The following is a 24,139-nucleotide window of genomic DNA, read 5'->3' as shown; positions in this document are numbered from 1 at the left end:
CTGGACTGGAGTCCTTGGAGCCCCCTCCTGGAGGGCTGTGAGGGCCAGGCTGGACCCAGAGAGACAGGAAAAGAGGGATTTCTCTGAGGCTCTGACGAGAGTTCCACCACTCAGTGGGGGTGCGGGCAGTGGGGGGGGAGTTGTCAGACTTGTGAAAGGGCCAGCCAGGCATGCCTCATCCCAGCAAGACTCAGGGGTACCAGCTGGAGCAGGAGGGAAATCACTTCGGCTGGCCCGTTTATCAAGCTCAGGTCCACAAACAGTCCCTGACAGCTTCCTTGCACCCTTGGGGACACAGTGGGGAGTGAGACCTACTTCCTGTTCCCAGGGGCTCACGGGCTGGGAGAGGGATGGACTAATGGACAACCTCAGTACCCTGTGCTGGGGCAGCAATGGTGGAAGCCCTAGGACTGTGGGAGCATGACAGAGAGAATCTGACACTGCCTGTTTCTGGAGTGCCCAGAAGGCTTCCTGGAGGAAGAAGCCCTGATCTAGACCTTGTGCAGGTCCCACACTGGGCAGATGATGTGACCTGCTCATCTAGAATTAAAAATAGGAAAGGATCCTAAATCACAAAACTTACATATATGCCAGAAATAAAAGAGCTCTTTCTAGATTTTCTGATTGGAAAATTTGGATATGCTCAGCAATGAAACTCTTCTGTCTTTGTGTTTATTTTGGTCCTGCTGGTGCTTCACTGAGTATTGTCCAGCACTGGCTGAGTGGAGACTCTAGACAGAAAAGGTCAAGAGAATATGAGTGTGTGTGTATGTGTGTGTGTGTGCATGTGTGTGCGTGTGCACACGCATCCCAGGGAAGGGTCTGAGCAGGGTGTTAGGGCTGGCAGGGGCTCCAAGTGGCTGGAGATCCGGTGCCTGGACGTGGATAGTGGTGGAGGTTTCCAAGGCGGGAAGGCCCACTCAGGTGGGAACTGGCTCTTGTAACCCTGTGGCTTCCCCTGAGCCCACAGTGACTCTGGGACAGGGAATATATCACCTCTACTCACGGACCAGGTCGAGGCAGGAGCTGGTACACACCTGGCATCCATGAAGAGGGGCTCATGAAGCCACACTTGGAAGTCTGATTTTATTAGTGAAGGATGAGGAGCCACTATCAACTAGCAAGTCAGGCCCCTCTCAGGCCCCCCAGGAAACCCTCCGTGGGCACTGGGGCTGCTGCAACCCCTTCTGTGCTTCTCTCCAGCCACTCCAGGACTCACTGGCATTGACTGGCATCTCTTGAGCACAATGTATCTCGGAGCCAGTCCATTGGCAGGAGACTTGTGGGAGAGCAGGTAGGAGAGGAACAGAGGGGCAGAATGACCTGATTTTTGCCCAAGGACACTCCTTTCTGGAGAGGGCAGCCCCCACCTGAGATAGTTCCCTTTCTTCCCAGTACTCTAATTCCTGCCCCTCTGCCCTGGTAATATTTCACTTCCTCCCCTTTCACCACCTGCTGCTCAAATTCCACCTTAAATGTATTTATTTAAAAACTTTAAATCAATTCAGGCTTAATAAAGAACTCTGGGCTTTGTGGGGGTGTAAGCAAGCTTGAGGGTGGACTCACGTCCCCCCAGCAAAGGGCTCTGCTCAAACCACTGTGGTTGAGCATCAGAAATATATGTGACTTCAGGTGGAGATTCAGGAACTCACCTGGGGCTCCCCACCTGGCTCCTCTTCTTGGGGGTGAACTCCACATAAGACTTAGTGCTTCTCTCGGGGGCTTGCCTTTCAGCCATCTGCTTGGGTGGCTTCAGGGACCCCAACACTCTGAGCCCTGGCCTCATCTACACTCACCCATGGAACTACATTATCTGAGCTCTACAGCTTCTTAGAAGAGGCTCTGAGAAGTCTTCATCCAGGCTAGTGGTGCTCCATTGTAGAGGCCGGATGAGGGGACAAAGGTTATGGCGACTGAAGAGCTCTATCATGGGCTGTGAGGTGGGCCAGGCCATCCCTGTCCAGCCCTGCCACTTTGAGCAGCTTTGTCCAGAATCCCACCCTGCAAGCACTTTCAGCTTTCCAAAAAAGGGGTGTGTGGCCCAGTCCCCTTTGAGACTGGGAAGCTTGAGGGTCTGTTGTCACTTGTTTGCTCAGAGCCTGGGAATACAGTAGGTGGCCAATAAACGTCTGCTGCCTGTAACTCTGCACAGCACACCCTCTCTGTTCAGTCATCCGTCAGACAGCCATGGCCCTTGGGGAGTGGACTTTGGCGGAGGTGGCCTGGTTGGGGGTGGGAGTCCTCGCAGAAGCGTCGTGGGGAGGCGCTGGGGGTCGCCCTGCAGGGCCGAGCTGGGGCAGACGCGGCCCCGCCCCCTTGGCCCTGCAGAAGGTGCGGGGTTGTGGCTCCGTTGGTGGTGCGCACGGCGGATGAGAAGGCGTCTGCAGCCTGTGCCCATCACCTGGGGGGCAGCGGGCGGGGAGGATAACAATAATTGGGAGAGGTTAAAAAAAAATCATTATCAAATAACTACAGCTTGAAAAAGTTGGCGGGCGGGACGGAAAACGCGGCCTGGATTTGCCAGCCCGCCGCCGCTCACAGGCGCGCCGCGGTAGCCAAAAATGGAAGGAAACACATCTGTAACGCATTTGTGTGATGTTCACCTTTGAGACCGCGCGGCTGGATGGAGGCGGTGAGTTCACGCGAAAGGAAAAACTGTTTAAGAGAGCTTTCCTTAGGGGACCCTCCTGGCGCGGGCGGAGCGGCCAGCTGCGGGGAAGGGCGCCCCCTGCCTGGTGCGCGCCGACGGGGCTTGGCGGGGCCCCGCCCCCTACTCCGCCTCTTTAGGCCTCAGCTTCCCAGTCTGTCCGACGAGGTGGCTGGATTTAAGGGCCTTTCCACTGGGGACATCCTAAGAGTCCCTTCTTGTCACTTGTAATTCAGTCCGTGTCCCTGAGGGAGGGAAGGCACCAGCTCTGGGTGGGAAGCGGGAGGACCCCTCCTCTGTCCTGCTTTCCGGAGCCACTGACATCTGGGTAGGCATTTTTCTCCTGACTGGGGCCAAACCCGCCATCCTGGACTGTCACTGCTCAGTCCACGCCAGGGGTTCTTGCTTCTCAGGGGAAAGGGTGACCCTCTTTCTCCAAACTTCTCATTTCCAGTTATTCTCACCTCCTAGGTCTTCACCACACCCCTCCCTCCCTCAGACCCCGAACATCCCTGTTACCCTCGCCCTGATAGCCCCCACCCTCCCACTTGCCCCTTGGAGTTTCCTTCCTAGAGCGGCCAGCATGTGGTCCAGCCCTCCTCCCGTTGCTCTGAAGGTGGCCCCAGCTTCCCACCCTCCCAACTCCAGAGGGAAGCAGATAGCAGGCTGGCTCAAACTTCCAAAGAGGCATCTGCGTTTTTCCAAGTAAGGGTAGGCACGCTGATGGGAGGTGGAGAGGTTAGAAGTGAAGTCCAAGGACCTCCTTCCCTGGAGAGAGAGACGCAGACACACACACACACCAGAAACACCGCTGAAGCAGTCCAAAGACCTGGGATTTCTCCCCACAGTGTGTGTTCCTCACAGCCTTGCCCACTGGGAGACAGAAAGTGCTGCAAAGATATCTGTCAGGTGGAGCCAGAAGCACAGCCAGGCCAGTCCCTCTGCACAATTCACAGTCAAGTGCTTGCTTACAAATGGCTACGATGGTAAATTTTATGTCATGTGTATTTTGTCACAATTCACAAAAAAAGCAGAGTGGAGATTTGCACTCAGGCCATTTGGCCCCAATCGGGCTCTCATCTCTGCCCAGGGCTGTGTACCTGGAAGAGGCTCCATCCATATTTGTTGAAAGAATGAGCTGGTTGGGAAAATGAATGAGTGACCTGAGAGACTTTCACACGCACCAGTTTTCTTTCCATTCCCTGGTGTCTCCGTGTCCCCATCTTACCCAAGGCCCTAGGCACATGTGGTCCCCATGTGTGTCATCACAGCGATGGTGTGGGAGCCCCAGGCTCTCTGTGCTCGCAGCTCGTGCTCTCTTCTTTCCTCGGTTTCTCAGCCCACCTTCCAGCGCTGTCCTACCCGGCTGTGGAGGGGGTGGGGGGCAGGCAGGCCACTGATGGCCACCTGGGGCTCTCACGTCCCCTCCTCCCTCCTTCTACCTGACCACCCTTTGAGGCAGTGCCCCAGAGGTTCCGTGAGCCCCTGCAGCACTGACTTAGTTTCCTCCATCTCAGAGCAACAGCCGGGGCTTAGGAGGACTGTTAGGGTTCCACCTGGGCTTTGTGTTTTGTTGCACTTCCACTGAAGTAGGGGGCGCAAGGCTCTGGCTCTCAGAGCCCCACTTGGCTGTGGGAACCTGCTTCTGGGTAACAGGTGAGAGTTTTTTCTTCCATCTCTGGTCAGTTTGACCAGCCCAGCTTTCTGCCACACCTCTGTCCTGGCTGCCATATGAGTGTCTCTCCCGATTGACACCAAGTTCAGCTCTGCCTCTGTTGAGTCATTGCACCTGCTCCTTACCTGGCCCAGACACTGCACAGGTTCGGAGTATTGGACAGAGGTTCATGGGTTCGTTAGATCTGGGTTGACCTTGAACTTGGATCCCATTCAGGTGCAGAGGAATGGTCGGGGGCTTGGTAGCCAGCAGGCTTACTGGTCATCAGGAGTCCAGACCCTTGTTCTCCCAGGGTGAGAGGAATGTTTGCTCAGGAGGTGGTCCCTCAGGTGGGTGGGTGGGGGCTGGGAGGAGGGCCAAGCAGCCTGGCAGCACTGGGTGAGGCTGGACTGGGACCCTGGCATCTGGGAGCGGGGAGGATGACCAGGTGCAGACAGGGTCCCAGACTGCCCAGGGTTCTGGGAAGATTGGCGAGGGCAACCTGGGGCCAGGGTGGTGTGGGATTCAGGGCTAGGGGCTGGTCTATACCATAGGATCCCCAGGAGCATGCAGGGCACTTTTTAGAACTGGGCCACAGGGTCAGACAGAGCTTGTACTGTGGGGTGTCAGCACAGGATAAGGAAAGGCCAGCTTCTACAGCAGATTCTCTCACTTTGCATTAGTCATGAATAACCCAGAGCTCCTAATTCAGGGAACAAAGCAGCCCCTTAGCCCGGCAACCCAGCTGTCCCTGGGTTACTGTTTTGTGGATACTTTGCAGCTCCCTGCCTCTTCCCTGCAGTCAGAGGGAGCTCAGAGCAAGCTACCTTACTTGCATTTGCCCTAGTTGTTCCTGTTTGGAAGATGGAGACTGATGCTGGCAGGACACCTGGATGTGGCTGTGGCCCTGGCTGCACAGGGTCTGCTTGTCCCACCCAGTTTGGGCCCAGTGGCCGTGGGGATAACTGAGGGCCCACTGGCCTGCTTTTTCCCTCCTCACTTTCCCCAGGAGGCTGGTTCTGGCACCACCTGTTGCCCAAGGGCCAACAGTCCAGCACAAAACCCCCTATGAAGCTTAAGATAAGAGACACTGCTGCAGGGAAGGAAGAAAAAACCTAACAGGAAGCCAAGTGGGTAAACCGTTACTGGCATTGATGTAAGGGTTGTGCCTTTCTGTCCCAGGCAAGAGACACTGTGCTTTTGGCTCCCAGGCTGGTGGGATGGGAGTCACAGAGGGACTGTCTCTGTGCCCCTGGGTTGGGGGGCCCAGAGTCACCAAGTCATATGATTTCCTCCTGTCCCCCTCTGGTTCCTGCCGAGATCCCTCTGCATGGCCATTCCCGAGGGCCCTCCCAACAGGCAGGCAGGCAGGAGGCCAGCAACCAGGAGCAGAGACCCTGCGGGCAGACAGGCCCACTTGAAGTTGCCAAGAGTCTTTGGGAAGTCACCTTCCTGAGTCCCCTGACCCTTCTGAATGTACCGCCTCAACCATGACCTGAGGATCAGAGTGCCCACATCATGGGGGTGTTGAGAGGATTCACCAGTGCAGCAAAGAGGTGGGCACAGCCTTCCTGTGAATGCCCAGTGAAGGGTACTGTTCTCCTTTTCAGCCTTCGTGGAACAAGGCTGGACACAAGCTGGTTGGTGCATTTGGCAGACCTGAAATCTGGTGAGAAAAAACTTCCCCAACCATCCAGAGCTAGGCAGGTCCCCTAACAAAAAAGCCCCTCATACCGACCCTGAACACCATCATATCACAGAGAGAGAGACAGACAAGCAGAGACAGACAGGGACAGACAGAGACAGAGACACACACAGAAAGCTCTTAATTCCAGTTTGAGAAGAAGGAACCCAGCACTTTTTACTCAATCACCAAACATCAATCAAGCACCTAGTACGTGTGGGGTGAGAGACTGAAATGGTAGCTGAGCTGCCTGGGACACAGTCCATGCCCTCAGCTGCTCACCATCTGGTGGTCGGACTGGAACCTGGTGACTAATACAGGCTGTGACGGGGACCTGGAGAACAGAGGAGGACACCGCCTTTAGGTGGGCGAGTGGAAGCGAAGCGGGGTGATGGAGGCCCTGGAAGGTGGGTGCGGAGAGGGAGGAGAGGGACTTCTAGGCACTGGGGACAGTGCAAGGAGTTCAGAGAAACAGGGAGGAGGCAGAGAAGAGGAGGGTCCCTAGGGCCAGGGCTTTGTCACCAAGTTCACACCTTATGGGAAGTCACCCTCCCCTGGAGGCAGAGGATGTAAAGTGGAAGCCAGTGACTCCCTCTGCTCAGCTCAGCCTGGGACAGGAGCTTCCAGGCCACACCTTGGGCCCCTCTTTCTCCTCCACCTCCTCCCTGCAGGCTGCTTCCGCCCTGGAGGCCTCCACCCCCTTCCTCCCTGTTCATACTCTTCTACGCTGAAAACCACAGCACTGTGCATGGCGGTGTTGGAGTCCTCGGCAGGCCCCAGACGTCGGGATCTGGGAGGAGCACGGTGTGGGGGAGACGTCTGGACACCCAGGCCTAGTTGCTGAGGCCCTCTGATGAGCTGATTCCAAGCAGAGCAGGCCCCCCCACCGTGGGCTCTAGCAATGGCACCCAATCACCCGTCTGTCACCCATTCAGTCCTGTCCGTCATTTCTTTGCCCTCTGTCCCCTGGGCACCAGCCCCAAATACTCTGCTGCCCCCTATACCCCTGGCTGAGTGACTCTGGGGCACACCCACCTCTCCAAGTCCCAAACTCAACTCCTATGCTGTCACCTCGGGAAACATCACCACCTCCATCCACACTGTTGCTCAGGTCAGAAACTTGGGGATCATTCTGACACTTCGTTCTCACCTTCCATTCCCAGTGACACCACACGGTGTGGATTCCAGCTCCAAAATACAAGCCCCATCCAGCTACTCTACCCACCATCTCCACGACCACCGCTCCCATCTCAGCTACCATCACCCACTGTCTGGACACCTGCGGTGATCACACCGACTCCAGCTCCCATATGTTCTCCGCGCAGCGGCCAGAGTGATTTGAAAAATGTCAATCAGATCACGTTTCTCCCCCTGAGGACTTTGTAATGGCTTTCATTTAGACTTAGGATAAAACTCCAAATTCCATGTTACAGCCTACAAGGCTTCTGTGATGAATTTATTTGTGTTGTTTGTGTCCTCCCCCCACCCCCCAGCAGACAGGAAGCTGCAGGAGGACAAGGACAGGGCCATTTTTACTCACCTCTCAATTCATAACTCCTTGCACATAGGCACTCAGTAAATATCTGTGGGTCTAACTAACTCACGTGCTGACCTGCTCGCTCACCCCACAGCTCTTCACCCAGGCCCTCAATGCCAGGTCCTGTACTGGTTTGGGGGAATTAAGGTGAATCAGTAGGCTGTCCTTGGTCTGCTGATGTTCCCATGCTGACATGAGTGACACAGAGCCCAAGCCCAGGTTACAATGCTCTGCCCATCACAATGGCCCTTTCTCACCAGGCTGCAGCCATCCTATCCTCTGTGAGTCATCCCAGGACTGGTTTAAGGTCAGGAATCCCGGATAGCTCACAGGGGCTCCTGTAGGGCTTAAGGAAGCTTTAAACCCTCTGCCGTTGCCCTGAGCTGGACACATCGCAAAGAGCTTCTCTCACCTTTTTCCTGTAGCCCTCATATAAACCACCTCCCTCAGGGCTATCGTCTCACTGATCATGCAGGGAAGAAGCCAACATTCAGAGAAGGTAGGTGACTTGTCCAAGGTCACACAGACAACTGTAGGAGTCAGAATGTATCGGGCATTCACTGCACACCTTGCCTGGTTCTCATGGCTGCACCGACTTTTCCATTGTATGCTCACACACTAACTGTGAGGTAGGAGGTGTTATTTCTAAGTGGGTCACTGTTTTTGTATAAGGTCAAACACAGCGTCTCATGTGGTCCTTTCTGATGATAATTCTGTCAGTGTGGCTGTCTTCCATCGAAAGCTTCTAGAAGTCAGCGGTGTCTGATGGCCTTCTCTGATATCTGTTCTATGAGTGGAGGTGCCAGGGACAGAGACCCAACCAGGAGTCACCAAGCCCGAGTCCTGGAGAGGCCCAGGGCACAGGCTGTGGGGAAGTCTGGGACACCTGCCTCTGAGTCCTGGCTGCGTCCCTGACTAGTGGGGTGGTCTTACATCATTTAGCCTCAGTGTCCCCATCCTTAAAATGGGAATAATAATGATGCTTACTCTGTCACTGGATAATTATAACAGTCCATGTTGTTGGGGATTTAGGGAGGCCAATAATGCAACTTCTTTCTCATGGGAGTTGGCCCCTCTCTGTGGGGGACTGATCAGATAGGAGCATGCCCAGAGGGACAGAGTTGGGGATGGCCCCCTCCTCCTTCTCCCAAACCCACCAATCTGGTGAGTCCATTCTTCTGCCCTGGGAGAAGGAAGTGGAACAGGGAGCAGGAATGAGGGTCCTCCCCACCCCCAATGGAAACTTCCGGGGTGGGGAAGAGTGCTCCCCCAATATATAGTGTCCAGTACTCAACGTTCACTGGTATTTTCCCGTTTCCAGCTTTGCATGGACTCCTTTGGCCTCCCACCTGGATGGATGTATTTTTCCTAACACCCCTCCCCATCCTAATGTTTACGGCTCCACGATGCTACTCTGAACAAGGCTGCCTCCCCTTCCCTGCATGCGTCTGTGCTGAGACATGTGCTAGAAAATGCCGTTCCAATCTCAGCGACATTTCTCGAAACATTTAAAATCCATTTTCTCTTCTTTCACTTCAGTTGCAGTAGGAATTAAGTCTCAACCAAGTTTCTTTTGGTGTGGAGGTGGCTGTGGCCTGGTCATCAAGGGGCTGGGTTTGAGGCAGGCACAGGCCCCACTTAGTGGTGCTATGATGGGAAAGCATTCTCAAGGCCTCGGTTTCTCAGAAAAAAGGGGCCCCAGCACTTATCCTTTCTTCCTGCCCTCTGCTATGGTCTGAATGTTTATGTCCCCCCAGATTCACAGTTGCCTCCTAACCCCTAAGGTGATGGCATTAAGAGGTGGGGTCTTTGGGGGGTGCTGGGGTCATGAGGGTGGAGCCCATCTGAATGGGATTAGTGCCCTTATAAAAAGACTCCAGAGAGCTCCCCTTCTGCTGTGTGAGGACACAGCAAGAATATAGTTGTCTGTGAACCAGAAAGCAGGCAGACTAGACACTACTCTGCCACCACCTTGATCTTGGACTTCCAGCCTCCAGAACTGTGAGAAATAAATTTCTGTTGTTAATCAGCCACCCAGTCTATGGTGTTTTTGTTACAGCAGCCTGAATGGACCAAGACACCCTTCGTTCCAGAGCTGATGTGAGGAGCAGACTAACTCATTTCTCTGGGGAGTACACATGTGTTTGCCCTGAACCTTCTGCTAGCAGACCCAATTCTCTGGCCATCATGATTGGTCCAAGGGGGTGGTTACATGACACTGCCTGAGCCTATCATGATCCTTGTGGCTTTAAAATCTGGAGTGAGGAAGGCAAAACCCCTTATGTATTGTGCTCCCGGAGTTGCAGAGTCTGAAGCGGCTGGGCATCACGTCCCCTGCCTCCTGGAGAGAGGGCTCTGCAGTGGGAGTGATGAAGCAGGCCCCCCCAGAGAGGGTTCGAGACAAGAGCAGAGCTGGAACAGGCAGGACCCTGCCTCCAGCCACCCTATGGGCCAGCACTTCCTCCACCTGACCTGCATTTGGGTCACTGGGGTCAGTAGAGTCCCCATTTTTGCTTAAGCTTATTCCAGCTTGCTTTCTGTCACTTGCATCCAGAGTCCTAACTACTGCCCCCTTTTGAAGTTCTACTGGGATGTAAATGACATGAGAAAAGGGACTTTGCATTTGTCCCTGCTGTCACTTCAGTGTCCATAACAGCACTGAGCTTATGGTGGGTACCCATTGTTTGTGGATGGATGGTTTCCGCTCTTACGGTGACCCTATCAGTAAAATCCCAGGTCCTGAATGATGCTACCTACCTTGTTTCATCTCCTTCCTCCCCTCCCCTCCCCAATTTCTACTTTCCTGCTGCAGCCTGGCCCAGAGCTAGCATTCTGGCTTGCAAAGATGAGGCCACACCCAAGCCTTGCCTTCCCAGAGCTCTGGTTCTGGGGGACCAGTGGGATGGAATTCATATGCCCACAGGAGAAGAAGTCAGGTTGTAAATGTGCCTTGAGGCACAGACCCAACATGCCAGGGCTCAGAGAGGGAGAAAAACAAGGGAAGCTCCTGACAAGTCCGTTCTGTAACAATTTCTGTCTCATAGACGTAGGCTTATAGTGAGAAGGGGTGGGATGGGGTTTGATCAGTTGGGAATACAATTCAGGGCAGCAGAGTTCTCAGGAGGAGGCTTTTTAGGGGGTAGAGATATCTTCACGGAGATTCTCAAGCTGATCCATCCATTCCGAAGCCCTGACACCCTCCTGGGCCTGTCGCAGATTCTAGGTTTCCCTGCAAGAGCAAGGCCTCCAACTCAGAAGGATGCTGGAGACAAAAAGGAGAGGCCAGTGGCCACTCAGTGGTTCTGTGTGGGTCTGGCCCTCAGCTCTGTTTTGGTCATTCCAGCCCTGGCCGCCCTCTTTGATTTATTAGCTGTGGGATTGTCAGATGGTGAAGTGAAGGTTCCCAGCTTGCCTGGGAGGTTGCAGGAATTAATTTCACACTTGGCTATTTTTCCTAACACCTACTAACATCCTTTATGTTGGGCCCAAAGTTCAGGACCACTCCCTTCTTACAAAATATGCTGGGCTTGGCATTCCTCTGGCGGTGGCCAGCCACAGTGTTGCAGGCAGCGGGGTGTGACAGGGAAACCTGGGCCTGTGAAGGGAGCCGGAAGGTGTGGGGGAGCGGGGTTGGGCTAGGGATGCCAGGGTTCTGCTTTCCCCGAAGCTGGAGAGCCTGGCTTCCTTACACAAGTTACTGCCTCTCTCTCAGACTCAGTTCCATCATCTGTAAAATGGGCATGGCTGGTCCTCCCCCAAGGGCTGTGGCGAGGGCAGCATGACTCACGATGTGGATGTTAATGCCTGGCTGTGAGCGGCGGACTCTGTCCGAACTCCCTTGCGGAAGCTGGAACAGAAGGCCATTTTCCTAGCCAAGGTTTCTTTACCTACTTGGCCAGTGTTTCTTTCCCTGATGTTTCTGTTGAAATTTTTCAATTCACAAGGATTTCCTCTGCCTAACAAGTCACTGAGCAGGACCTTGTTGGGTGCTTCCTGGGAACAGGGCCCCAACCCTGTGTCTTCTCCCCACTGCCCTTTATTCCCTCTCGGTTCTTGGGGACAGAGGCAGAGGAAGGCCCGGGTGGAGGCATGAGGTCTACTACACAGACCCTCTGCACCCCACTGGAGTCTGACCAGCTGGCTCCACATTGGCTATAACTTTGCTCCAGTTTACTCATCCAAAATATGCAGAGAACTCAGACTCCCTGATTTGAGAGGGAGATAGGCACAGGTCGGGGCAAGGGGAATGCCCAGCAGAGGGAACAGCCAGAAAGAATGTTCAGAGGCTCCTCCTGTTTTGTTCTTTGCCCCTCACCATCAGCAGCATCTCCCATGGACCACTGGCTGCCCACCTGACAGGGGCTCAAAGGAAGGATCAAGAATTCCCATGTTTACCATAAAAGAAGCCAGCAAATCCTAAGTGGGTGCCAGAGCCCTTTCCAAGCCCCACTCAGAAAGCCTACCATGTGAATTAGGGCTTGAATTCCTGCCAAGTGCCCATTCCCCTCCCTGGTAGGAAATGACTGTCCTCAGCAGCCATGTGGGGTTACATAAAATTCATGCCTGTGCCTGCGTCATCTTATATCAGGTCACCCCTAAGGGGTGGACATGAGATTGCATCTTCTCTCTTCCCACACCTGACCAAGAGGGGAATGACTGACTGGTGGACATTGTCCTGTTGAGCAGTGATGTGCCAAGGTGGGGGGCGGGGTGGGGAGTGGTGGTGGTGGTGTGTGTGTGGAGGTGTAAGTGGTCCTCCTGGGTGCAGGCAGTAAGGAAGTACGTTATCTGTAGAGAATTTAATACCAATAGTAAAATTGACTCAGTGGGCCCACTCTTTATTATCACAGTATACTGGCCATTTCATGTCAGATAAAACATCAGTCTGCATTGGGGTAACTGGCTCCCACCCTCCCTCCTCCTGCTGTGTGCGTGTGTGTGTGTGTGTGTGTGTGTGTGTGTGTGTGTGTGTGTGTGCATGCCCCTGGGCAGCTGGCAGGTGATTCTTCAGCTTGCGCTCAGGGCTTACCCTCCCTTCTGATTGATTTAGCCTGTACAAGGTTGAGATGGAAATGAACTTGGAGGGAGTCAAGGGACACAAAGTAGTCAAAGTGGCAGTCCAGTTGGCAAGGCCCTTCTCTGCTTATAACCCTCTAGGGCTTCCTGCAAGGATGTGGGATGGGCCACAGGACCAGGTTCTGTAGAGCCATGTAGACTGAGACAAGAAATTTGGATTTTATTATAATCACAGCAGAAAGCTTTTAGAGGGTTCCAAGCAGAGGAAGGCCATGGTCTGATTGATGTTTGGACAGAATGGTGTAATTCAGTAAGCTGAACACAGGAGTGGGTGCCAATGAGATTTTAGAAAAATATTCTTTCATTCTATCTACGAGGCTTTTTAAATGTCTGCTGTGCCTAGGCTCTGGGCCAGGCATGGTGGGGTGTCAGCATGAGTGAAGCAGACAGGCCCCCGCCCTTAGTGGGTACGTGGTCTGGAAGGGGAGACAGACATTAATTCAATAATTTGCACCAACATGGACATGCTGACCAGTTCTGGTACAAGTGTCCTGGCCATCAGGGAAGGCTTTCTTGAAGGATGGGTACCAGCAGAAATGTCAAGGCAGAGTGGGCTAATTAACTAGGTGCAAGAAAAGCAGGGAGCTTGCCCAGGGACCTGGAGTGAGAGGGCCTGAGGGACTTGTAGGAGCTGAAATAAGGCCAGTGGTTGGTGGCCATGAGCTGTGAGGCCCTGGTTGGGGCTCCCAGATGTCATGCTCACACCAGGCCAGGTTTAGGAGCTCCTTCTTTATCCTGGGAAGGATCAAAGGGCTTTAAACCAAAGGAAGGGGCCCTGAGTGGAGTTGGGCGTGTGTGGTTTTTTTTAGGTCTAATTGACATCTAACATTATATTCGTTTCAAGTGTATAACAAAATGATTCTGTATTTGTATATGTTGTGAAATAATCACAACAAGCCTAGTTAACATCCATCAACACACATAGTTACGGCAATTTTTTTTCTTGTTATGAAAACTTTTAAGATGGCCTCTCTGAGCATCTTTCAAATAGATAATACAGTATTATTAACTATAGTCCCGATGCTCAACATTACTTCTCCAGGACTTACTCATCTTTTGACTGGGAGTTTCTACTTCTTAACTTCCTCCTCCCATCTTGCCAGTCCCCCACAGCGAATTGTGTTTACAACGTAATGCAAAGGAGAGCAAGAAAGTCAAAGCCAGGGAACCTAGCATGGACCTGGCAGGGCCTGGCCAACCCACCAGGAGTCACTGGACAGGCAAGAGGGGAATCAGCCTGCTAGGTTCCGAATGGCACAGCCATGACGGCTGTGGGAAAGGAATGGCCTGGGGCGGTGCATGGCTGGCCCAGCAGGATCCATCTACATGGCCCCTCAAGGGCACCAGGGTGTGGCCCAGCCTTCTGGCATGAAGTTGCCAAGAAATGTGAGTTGTTCCTTCTCCACGCAGTGACTTCAGGCTTTGGTCTTGATAAGTAGATTATGCTGACTCATGACTTTGGACTTACAGTCACAAAACCACAGTCTGGCTCGGGTATTTCACCGTGGAGCAAGGAGATAGCTGGTCCGCACGCAGCCGTGACTCCTCCCAGTCTTAATCACAGGAAACTCTTAAGTTGGCGCTGTGTTTGTCTGGCCTGACGGAATGCCCTTTTTTGCTTGGTTTTGCTGGGTGCAAGCACATTTGCATGCAAAGAGCAGCTGGAGGCAGGAACGGAGGCCCGCCGGGCTGGGTGAGCATGTGGAGGCCTCCTACTCCATGAGGCTCTGGGATGGTTGTTGCTCTTATGTGTGTATAAAAAAAATAACAGCATTATTCAGAGATAATTCAGCTACCATGCAATGAACTCATTGAACTTGTACATTTTAATGGTTTTTAGTATATTCATGGAGTTGTTTAACCATCACCACTATTTCATCACCCCCAAAAGGAACTCGGTACCCATTAGCAGTCACTCCCCACCCCTTCCCCCCACCCCAGCCCCTGGCAAGCACTAATCTACTTCCTGTCTCTGTAAATTTGTTTATTCTGGACATTTTATAAATGGAGTCACACAGTCTGTAGTTCTTTGTGACTGGCTTCTTTCACTTAGCATAATGTTTGCAAGGTCTATCCATGTTGTAGCATGGATTAACACGTTGTTTCTTTTTATTGCTGAATGATTTTCCATTATATGGAGAGACCACATCTTATTTATCCAATTGTCACTTGACGGGCATTGGATTTTTTGCACTTTCTGGCATGAATAATGCTGCAATGAACGTTTGTGTGTACATGCTTTTGTGTGGATATATGCTTTTATTTCTCATGGGTATACACCTGGGAGCAGAATTGCTAGGTCACATGGTAATTCTATATTTAACATTTTGAGGAACTGCCAGACTGTTTTCCAAAGCAGCTGCACCAAGTTACATTCCTACCAGCAGTATACAAGGGTTTCAATTCCTCCACATGCTCAGCAATACTTGTTATTATCTGTTTTTTTTTATTATGCTCATCCAAGTGTATATGAAGTGACATCTACCTGTGGCTTTATTTTCATTTCCCTAATGAAAATAATGTTGAATATCTTTTCATGAGCTTATTGGTCATTTGAAATTTTTTTTGAGATATGTCTGTTCAGATTCTTTGCCCATTTTTATATTGGGTTATGTCTTTAATTATTGAATTGTGAGGATTCCTTATATATTCTAGATAAAGTTCCTTATCAGGTACATGATTTACAATATATTATGTGAGCTGTTTTGATTCCTGGAGCTATCTTCTGTTGGATGAATAGCCAACTTCTCTTTTCCTTACAATGGAATTTCAACTAATATATATACAGAAGGAATGCTGACCTGACAAACACCACTTAGCAAATACCACCTTATTTGGATTTTCCAGGTCCCACAAATGTCCCTCTTCTGGTCCAGGATTCAATCTAGGATCATGGTACTTTTAGTTGTCACACATCTGTTCTTTTGATCTGGAACAATTCCTCATCTTTGTCTTTCATGACCTTGACTCTTTTGAAAAGTATAGTTTGAATGTTCAAACACTGGTTGAATTGATCTAGGTAAGAATCATTCATGGATATTAAAGTTGGTAGGCAAACAGTATATGAGAAACAGGATATTTACAGTCATAAAGAGTTCTCCTCACAGGATACTTATTAATACAAAGAGGAAAATATCAACTTTATAGTAGGAAAACTTGGCAGGCAACATCTCAAGCACTCCAAATTGAGATCAATATTGGGACAAGCTGACATCATGTGCCTCTTGGCACAACCTTACCATTGTGACGTTCTGGCCAAAAATGCACACTCTGAATTTAATGGTAAGGAAATGTCAGAAAAAGCCAAATAGAGGGATATTCTAGAGAACAAGTGGCCAATACTGTTCAGGTGTCCAGGTCATGAAAGACAAAGATGAGGAATTGTTCCACATGAAAAGAGTCTAAAGACACATGACAACTAGAAGTACAGTGATCCTAGATTGAGTCTTGGACCAGAAAAGGGACGTTTGTGGGACCTGGGAAATTCAAATAAGGATTGTAGGTTAAGTAGCAGTATTTCCTGATTTTGATAATTGTGCTGTATAAGATGTTAACGTTTAGTGAATCTGGGTAAAGAGTATGTGGGAATTCTTTGTACTATTTTTGCAACTTTGGAAAGCCTGAAATTATTTCACAATGAAAAGTTAACAAGAGCAACAACAAAATCCTGCTTTTAAAGCTCCTTTAGTTTTCCCATTGCCTAAAGGAAAAGGCCTAATTCCTTAGCTAGACTGTCACCAACCTTGATGATCTTGCTCCAACCTATCTGGAGAAGGTCTGTGGCTCTGGAGCATCCAGGGCTAGCCTGCCTGTTGTCTTAAAGGCACTGGGGGTGGGCGGGGGAGTCCCTGGGAGGGTTTCAGTTGGGAAGGGTTATGGTCAAGCCAAGTGCTTCTTGGTGGGTGGATTTGATTGGACATAAAGGAGCTGGTTGAGAAATAATTTGCAATAGTCCAAAGGAGAGATAATGATGACAGAGGAGGATCCAGGCTCTAGAAATGTTTGGGAGGTGACATCAACAGGACTTGGTGTTAGAATATGGGAGAAAGAAGGGGGACTTTAAGGTTACTGCCACTGGGTAACCGAGGCCAAGAGTGGCTCATTGTTGGTCACCCACCCAGAGTGTAGGATATTTCACTTTTGTTCTTTCAGACATAGTCTCCATGCTCTCTACCTGCCCTGTGCCTGGAAGGCTGACCATTATGGATTGCATCATTTGGGCTCTCTCTGGCTTCCAGTTCTCTGCCTTCGGCTAATGAGAGACCAACAAGAGATTAGAGGATGGGTGGAGAGAGAGATTGGGGCATCCCCACCCCCACCCCCATGACTACCCTTCTAAGTATGGTAGTGACTGCATTCAGTCCAACTAAGGCAGCCATTAGCTGGCCAAGCCTGTCCTGTGCTGTTGCTCTTGCTGGTCTCCCCACACCCTTTCATGCCTGGAGAGGGGAGCATAACAGCGAATTCCTGGTGCCTGGCCCTTCCTTTTTCATTCTCTTAGCACTCACCTGTGTCTTCAGTCCCTGTATTAAATTTCTTCAATGACTCCTTCAAGTGTGGTATCTGTTTCTCATCAGGTCCCTAACTAATACACCCAGTTAATAACAATGAATGACTTGTGTGGATTTTGTCAGCATTGTTATTCATCCACCACTATGCATGTTTAGTCTTTGGAGGAAGAAAGATTGTTGAGATATGCCTTTATTCAACCATGAAATGGAGCTCCTCTATCTCTACACTAGAGTGGGCCCTGGGAGGCCCATCTGTGCTACACGACCCTATGTCCTTGGCCTCAGCTGATTGGTATAGGGTAGGCACTTGAGCAGCCAATCAGAGTCCTTCCTTAGACTAGACTATATCAGCACGAACAGATGTGGTTCTTGTTGATGCTAGCAGCCTTAGAGCCAAATGCCCCTTGAGCCCACCTGTACCCTCCATCCCATAGCTTCAGACAATACCCAAACCCTTTCATTTCTTAGGCTCAGTCAAGCTAATTTTCTACCACAGATGGCCTGAAGCATGATAATACAGCTGTTCACCACCATGGTGGGGCCATGCACGGAGGCCTTACTCCATGGAGCTTCCTGATGTATGCATCTGTCCCTGTGGGGTTCTATTTTGGAGCCTCAAGTTGGACATTGAGATTTAGAAATCCTCTAACACAGTGAAGAATCAAAGCCACTGAGGTGGGTGAGATCTGAAAAGGATGCAACTCAGTACTGGGAGCCCATCTACCAGGAGAAATTGCCACCTGTGCTGCAGGAGAAGCTGCCACAGGGGTTCTCAGCCCTCACAGCGCATCAGAACGATCATTTTTGTTTAATAAAATACAGGTGCCTGTCATGTGAAACCTTCATAAAAGTGTATATCAATCATACCTTAATAAAAAATTTATTTAAAAAAAATACTGGTGCCTGGGCCCCACCTCACACCAGTTCAGTCAGCCTCCTTGGAAGTGGGACCTGGGCACTGGTATTTTCTCAAACCTTCCAGATGATTCTAATGTGCAACCAATGCGTAGAGGAATCAGCTGCCCCTCCTGGGTTTGCAGGTGTGCTGGGGACCTGGCTTGGGGCTGGCACTGCAGGGGGTGGATGGGCACAGAGAATATGCAGAAGGTACATCCTCTGTACTCAAGGATCCAGTGCAGGTGAGGAGGCGGCCAAGCCTGAAACAGTAATTACGGAACAGTGCACAGCAGCCTGTAATTAATTGCGACGCTGCACGCTGCCCACTCTCATTGCTTGGGAAGTTCCAGGAACAGGGAGACTGAGGGGACCCAGAGAATATACTGACTATTAACCCTGCGGAGTGTGCAGTGCCTAAGCCTTACCACGTATTTCCTGGCCATCCTCTTGCTCAATCCTGTGGGGACATGGGTGGTGTATAGTGTCCACACCTTGATTCCACTGAGTTCATGGGTGCTAAAACATCTTCCTAACTGTAGAGTGCTGGACAGATGTGAGCTCATGGCCTCTTCAGAGCAGTGGGCTTGTGAGGGGATGGTCGGCGGGTCACAAGTGCTTGATGTCAGTGGGTCTTTGATAGGAGCGGCCCAAGGACCTGCTGCCCGTTTTGCTCACTTGCAGCTTGGAGTGATTGTGTCCACTGTCACATGCAAGATGCAAACCCAGAACAGTCCTTCCTCTTGTCTCTGTTGTAGCATCAAGGACCCCATGGCTTCCAGGCACCAAGGGGATCTGCGGCTGCTTCTACTGTTTCAACCCCTAATCATCTTCCTTCTGCCCTGAAACTAACGAACTTGGCTCTTGAAGGGAGATCGCCTTCCTGGGCTCCTGGTCTGGTCAGGGAGGCAGACTTAAAACATGATTACAGCCTAGCCTGAGCAGTGCATCTCCAAGAGGCGTTGGCAGCAGGTTCTGTTCCAGCTGCCTCTTCCTCCCACGAAGTCCTGTCAAGGTCATCTTTCCCACTGCCTCTTTGATGAAGCCCTTCTCGGCTCCTTCAGGTAAAGGGTCCTGCCCCTCAGTTATCCCCACCCAGTCTGTGCTGTGCTTCCCTCCCCACTGCTCTCCCACACTGGTCTCCTTAGGGCTTGCCCTTTGACCCTGAACCCCCTCCTTGAGGTCTGGATCTTTGCCCCATTCAGTCCTGGGTCCCTGAAATGCAAGAAGTGCTAGGAACTGTCTGTGATGAGGGTGAGTGGGGTACCAGGGCAGTGGGATAAAAACCCATCATTTTGAGAACTGGCACCAAATTCCCCTTAGCAGTGAATCTTCCTCATTTAGGGAAATTGATTAGACTCTCGGGGAGAAAACAGGACCACAGGGGCTGGACTGTTCTGCTTTAACAGCAGGCAGGATTTGAGGGGCGGGAGGAGAAGGGAGAGGGTTTGCCAGGGCAGAGACAGCAGAGAGACATGTAGGGGGAAGGATTTTAATAGGTTCTTATAATTGCAAAGCAGATCCCTCTGCCTCTCCAACTGTGGGTAAACCCTCTACCCACACAAATGCCTGGTGAGAGCAGGATTGGGGATGGAGACTAAGGAGAAGGATTTCCGTATCTGGGTGGATGTGGTGGAGGACTAAGGGGTCTTGAGCAAGAAGCTGAAACTCTTCCCAAACTGATAGTGGAAGCAGGGCTCTGGGTCACATGCAACTGTGAGATGTGACGAGTCTGCTTCCACAAGACTCTGCAGGCATCTTGGGAAGGGAGTTCGCATCCCCCACCATCCCCAGGCTGAGGTGGGCTGTGAATCATCCTGGCGCAGTCCTGCAGCATCAGCATGATCCTGCTGACCCCAGCTTGCAACCCCGGGGCATGAGTCACTGGCAGCCAAGCCTGGAGGAGCAGAGACCCTTCACTCTTCCGCTCTTGTGCTGCCCACAGCAGCTGGGCTGGTGGGGTGGAGTGGCTGATTCCCCAGAGGAGCTCCCAGAGAGCACCCCCTTGCCCATGTCAGGGGAGGAAGAGTGACCCCTCTCAACAGGTGTCCCCAGCAAATAAACGGAGAAGTTGAAATCTCTGTGATACAAATCAGTGTGGGATGGGGCATGGTGGTGGGGGCTTGAAGCCAGTTGGTAGCTCCAGATTTATTTCCTGGGAAGTATTTTTCCACTGGATTTGCTAAGAAACCTACAGTCGATGGAGCATCAGGCACTGACCAGCCCTGCATATTCCCTTTGTGCAGATACAAGCTGAGCAAGTTATTGGTTCAGGGAGAGGTGGGGCATGCCTCCATGCCCAGGACTACACCTCAACTGCTCTCTCCAGCTCTCACTGAGCCCAGAGACCTCTGCTTCTCCTATGGACCAGCATGTTCACTCTGTCAGCCACCCAGTCACTCAGCAAACATTCTCTGAGCAGCCTGTGTGCCAGGATCATGCTTGGTACCCTGCCCTTGGGAGCCACCATCCAGGAAGAGGCAGATGGATGTGGCAAAAGACAGTTATCACACAGTTTGGAAGGGCATTGACAGATATGGCCCAGTGGCTCTGGGAGCACAGAGGAGGCACCTAGCCCAGAAGGGGTGGGACTGGAAGCTTCCTGAAGGAGATGACGAGAAGGCTGATGGGAAGGTGTTAGCAGAGGTTTTGGGTATGTGTGTGCTGGGAGGGGGGCTGCGGTCAATAGGCAGAGGCAAGAGCAGGGGTGAAGGCTTGGAGGGGAGAGCCACATCCCATAGAGTACAGCAGACACTGGGATCCAAATGCCACCCCTGCTCAGACCCTGTCCTGACTCTGCTCTGGGGAATGGGCCTCTCACAGGCCAGGGAGGACGCATCCTGGTACATCTCTGTCCCTTCCCACCCCCAGCTTGCTGCCCTGTGCAAGTCCTGGCCCGGTGTCCTCCTCATGCACAAATGCCTCTCTAAGCTGGGCTCAGCGGGGCCTCCTGGGGCACTGTCATCGTGAGGGGAACATGCCAGGTTCTGGAATTTCACACACAGAAGCCAGCTCTGGCTGGATTAGACAAACAAGATATTTATTCAAGGATATTCCATAGTGCAGACTCTCCGGAAAAGGCTGAGTACCAGAAGCAGGAGCATGTCCCCCTGTCTGCCTGCGGGACTGCTGTGGTGGACACACCTGGGCCAGCCCCCCGTGGGCTCCTGCACCAGCATTACCTCCGGAAATGACACAGGAGCCAACCTGTCATGGACCAGAATGGATTTTGCATGGCATCTGCTGCCTGGGTCACCCCTTCCTATCCTGTGGTAGGTGTGTGATTGCGGGAGCCCTAGCTGTAAGGGATGCAGGAAATGGCTGCCTGCATTTTGTGAGGGAAGATGGAAACTCATAAGGTGGACATCCCGCAGACACAGGGAGAGCGTTCAGAGGCATTGGGCAGAGGAAGGAATGATGTGTGTGTGCTCTTCAGAGCAGCAGTATGGAACCCCACTGCTGGCATAAACCCAGCACCACCATTTGGCATCCCAAAGGCTAGCCACAGGCCACTCTGCTTCCTCTTCCTCTGTTTGTCCTCTTGCTCATCCATTCATTTGACCAGTTGTCGGCTCCTGTGCTCTGCAGGACTCCGTGCTGGGCATTGGGTCATGGAGGTGAGTCACAGCCTTCATTGCACGCCCCCAACCCCACCTCCCGGAGCTTACTATCTGGTGGGAGGGATTAGAGGCAGGCCTGTAACGCTGGTGCCAGGCAGGTGACCCGTGTCAGCTGTGATACCAGGAGTGGTCACTTTATTGCAAGTGACTTTGTGGAGGGTGGGATTTGAACTGGGCATGGAAGCACATTGGATTTAGATACGACGGATGAATGTCTGGGGGCCGTGAAACTCTGGACAAAGGCTGGCAGATTAACGCAGTCCTGGAGGACAGGAGATGGGGTGTGCTCGCTGTGTGCAGCAGTTCTCAGTAAGGAAGAACTGGTTCCTGGCCAATGCAAAGAGAAATGGGTTGGAATTAGCAAGGAGGAGGCAGGTGGGGTGATTTTGTGTCAAGCCTCAGATTCAGGCCAAGGAATCAGCTGATCGGGCAGTGGGGCCATTGCAGGAAGTGGGCCACCGGGGACGGGACTCGATGTGCGTTATGGCAGGATCTCCCGACTGCAGGCAGGGCTGGGTGGCAGGGCCAAGGCCAGAGCCAGGGACAGGCCACACTTACCCCAGACCTCCACCACCCACTGCAGGGCACAGAGTGGGCCCTGGGGTGAAATCTGTGGTCTGGGGTGGAAGGAGAAGGTAGCTGGGCCCCAGCACTGCACCTTCTAGGTCTGAAGGCCCCTTTCTGTGTGTGCCTCAAAGGGTGACTCAGGATGAGGTGGGGGATAAGGGAAAAGCCCTCTGTAAGCTGTAAGGGTTGTGCTCAAATGTGAGGGGTCCTTGGAATTGGGGCGTGGCCCCTGGCTGAGCTGAGTGAGCCTCAGCCCATCACAGGTCACCGGGTTCCCTCCCATGCATGGTGATGCAGGAGGGGACAGGGGCTGGCCAAGACTGAGACTGTATTTCATAAACTACCACCATCAACCAGCTATGGCACCTTCCACAGGAGCAGGAAAGGTCTGGTTCAAATCGTCTTGTCCCATCAATAGATGTGAAGAAATCACATTTGGGGAGGATGCCTGGGGCAGGAGGTCATTAGGCCAAGGGGCCACATTTTCCTCTGTGGGGACAGCTCTGCTCAGAGAAGAGCCCTGGGTGCCAACCTGGTTACAGTGACCTCCCAAGGTCCGTGCTCACCCCTCAGATGAGCAGAGCACTTCCCCTTCATGCTCGCCCCCTGCCTGGGGGTCACCCTTGTGCTGTAATCCTCTCCCCCCAGGGATTAACCCAGGAGAATGGAGAAAAGGCATCCAGGTGGGGAAGCGTCGCTGTGGTGACAGCATAGTTTCTAGGCACCTTTGTGAAGCAGACACCTGTCTGCCAAAGGAGCAAGGTCATCTGGTGTTGTGTGTCTCTCCACTGAGGGTCTAGAAGTTTCCTTTGCAGTTTTGCATGCGGCATGGTGGGCAGGGTAGGGCAAGGAGCCTAGTGAGAAAGGACCCAAGGGAATTGCTTATAGCTTTATTCTAGAGCAGGTGACTCCAGGCACATGTCACTGCTCTAGCCACACCAGAGGTCCCAGATACCAGGGGCCCCTGCACCAGCAGGTTGTGAGACCCCCAAAGACAAGGGGAAGCCCTGCATGGCTTCTTGTTAGAAAACTTGTAAGTTCTTCTCTAAATATGCCCTTATCACCATCCCCAGCCTGGGGGACACCAATGGCCCTGTCTTTGCCCCCATGCATGCTTCTTGTCTTGATGCGGGGGACTTGGGGCCGGCAGGTGTCTTGTGGTCTCTCTAGGAGGTGTTCCACCTCTGTCAGCCTTTTTTTTCTGTTTCTTTGTTGTCATGGTGACAGCTGTTGACCTGCCATGGCAGGCCAGGCAATGAGCGTGCACCAGAAATCACAGATTCCATGGAGGGACCTAGCAGGGCCCTGAAGGAAGCAGGGTGGGCGGGGCATTCCACACCCAACCACCGTGAACATTCGGTAGAGCCCCCACCGCCCACTGTCCTGCCTTCCTCTCCTGCCTGGAGCGGCAGGTGCACAGGGTAAGGAGAGCCCACCCTTGATTTTTTTCACCTCCTACTTCTTCTGAGCTTTGGGGTTCCCAACTGGAAAGTGGCCACCTCCCTGTGGAGAAGCACCCACATCACAGAACTTCATTATCCTCACTCACACTTTGTTCGTTGTTTCCTGTGCCTGGAATGAAATGCTTACCATAGCTTTGTATAGAAATGGCTATAACCATGTGCTCCCACCCAACTACTCCCCCCGCCAGCCTCCGCCCACTAGATATACAGGGTGGGCCCCGTGGGGAACAAGCCTGAGATCTGGAGGAAAAATCCTCGGTGTCCTTAGCTTTGTAACTTTGGGGGTGCACTTGATCTCTGGGTGAAGTCTCATCTGTATAATGGGAATAAAAATCTCTCCCCTGTGTAATGGGGATAATATAATCACCCAGCAGGGGGAGGACAGGGCCTGGTGGATGAGCCCCGGGAAGGCGGGGTGCGCTGAGGGAGGGTGGCCCGAGTCGCCAGCTCTGGACTGGGTGAGATTTGCCTGACCTGTGTGCAGTG

The 24,139-nt window shown here is 52.2% G+C and overlaps 1 long non-coding RNA gene across 1 annotated transcript; it reads left to right on the top strand.

The window, feature by feature from the left end:
- Positions 1 to 5,239: 5,239 nt before the first annotated feature.
- LOC118968426 (uncharacterized) lies at positions 5,240 to 7,769 on the top strand. Its single transcript, XR_012121728.1, has 3 exons — positions 5,240 to 5,431; positions 5,912 to 5,970; positions 7,149 to 7,769. It is a non-coding gene; the product is annotated as an uncharacterized lncRNA (long non-coding RNA).
- The last annotated feature ends 16,370 nt before the right edge of the window (positions 7,770 to 24,139 follow it).

The sequence above is a fragment of the Manis javanica genome, chromosome 10 (genome assembly GCF_040802235.1).
Source record: "Manis javanica isolate MJ-LG chromosome 10, MJ_LKY, whole genome shotgun sequence".
Lineage (NCBI taxonomy): Eukaryota > Metazoa > Chordata > Mammalia > Pholidota > Manidae > Manis > Manis javanica.
Note: the sequence above shows the minus strand (reverse complement) of the source record. Positions and strands in the feature narration are given on the sequence as shown.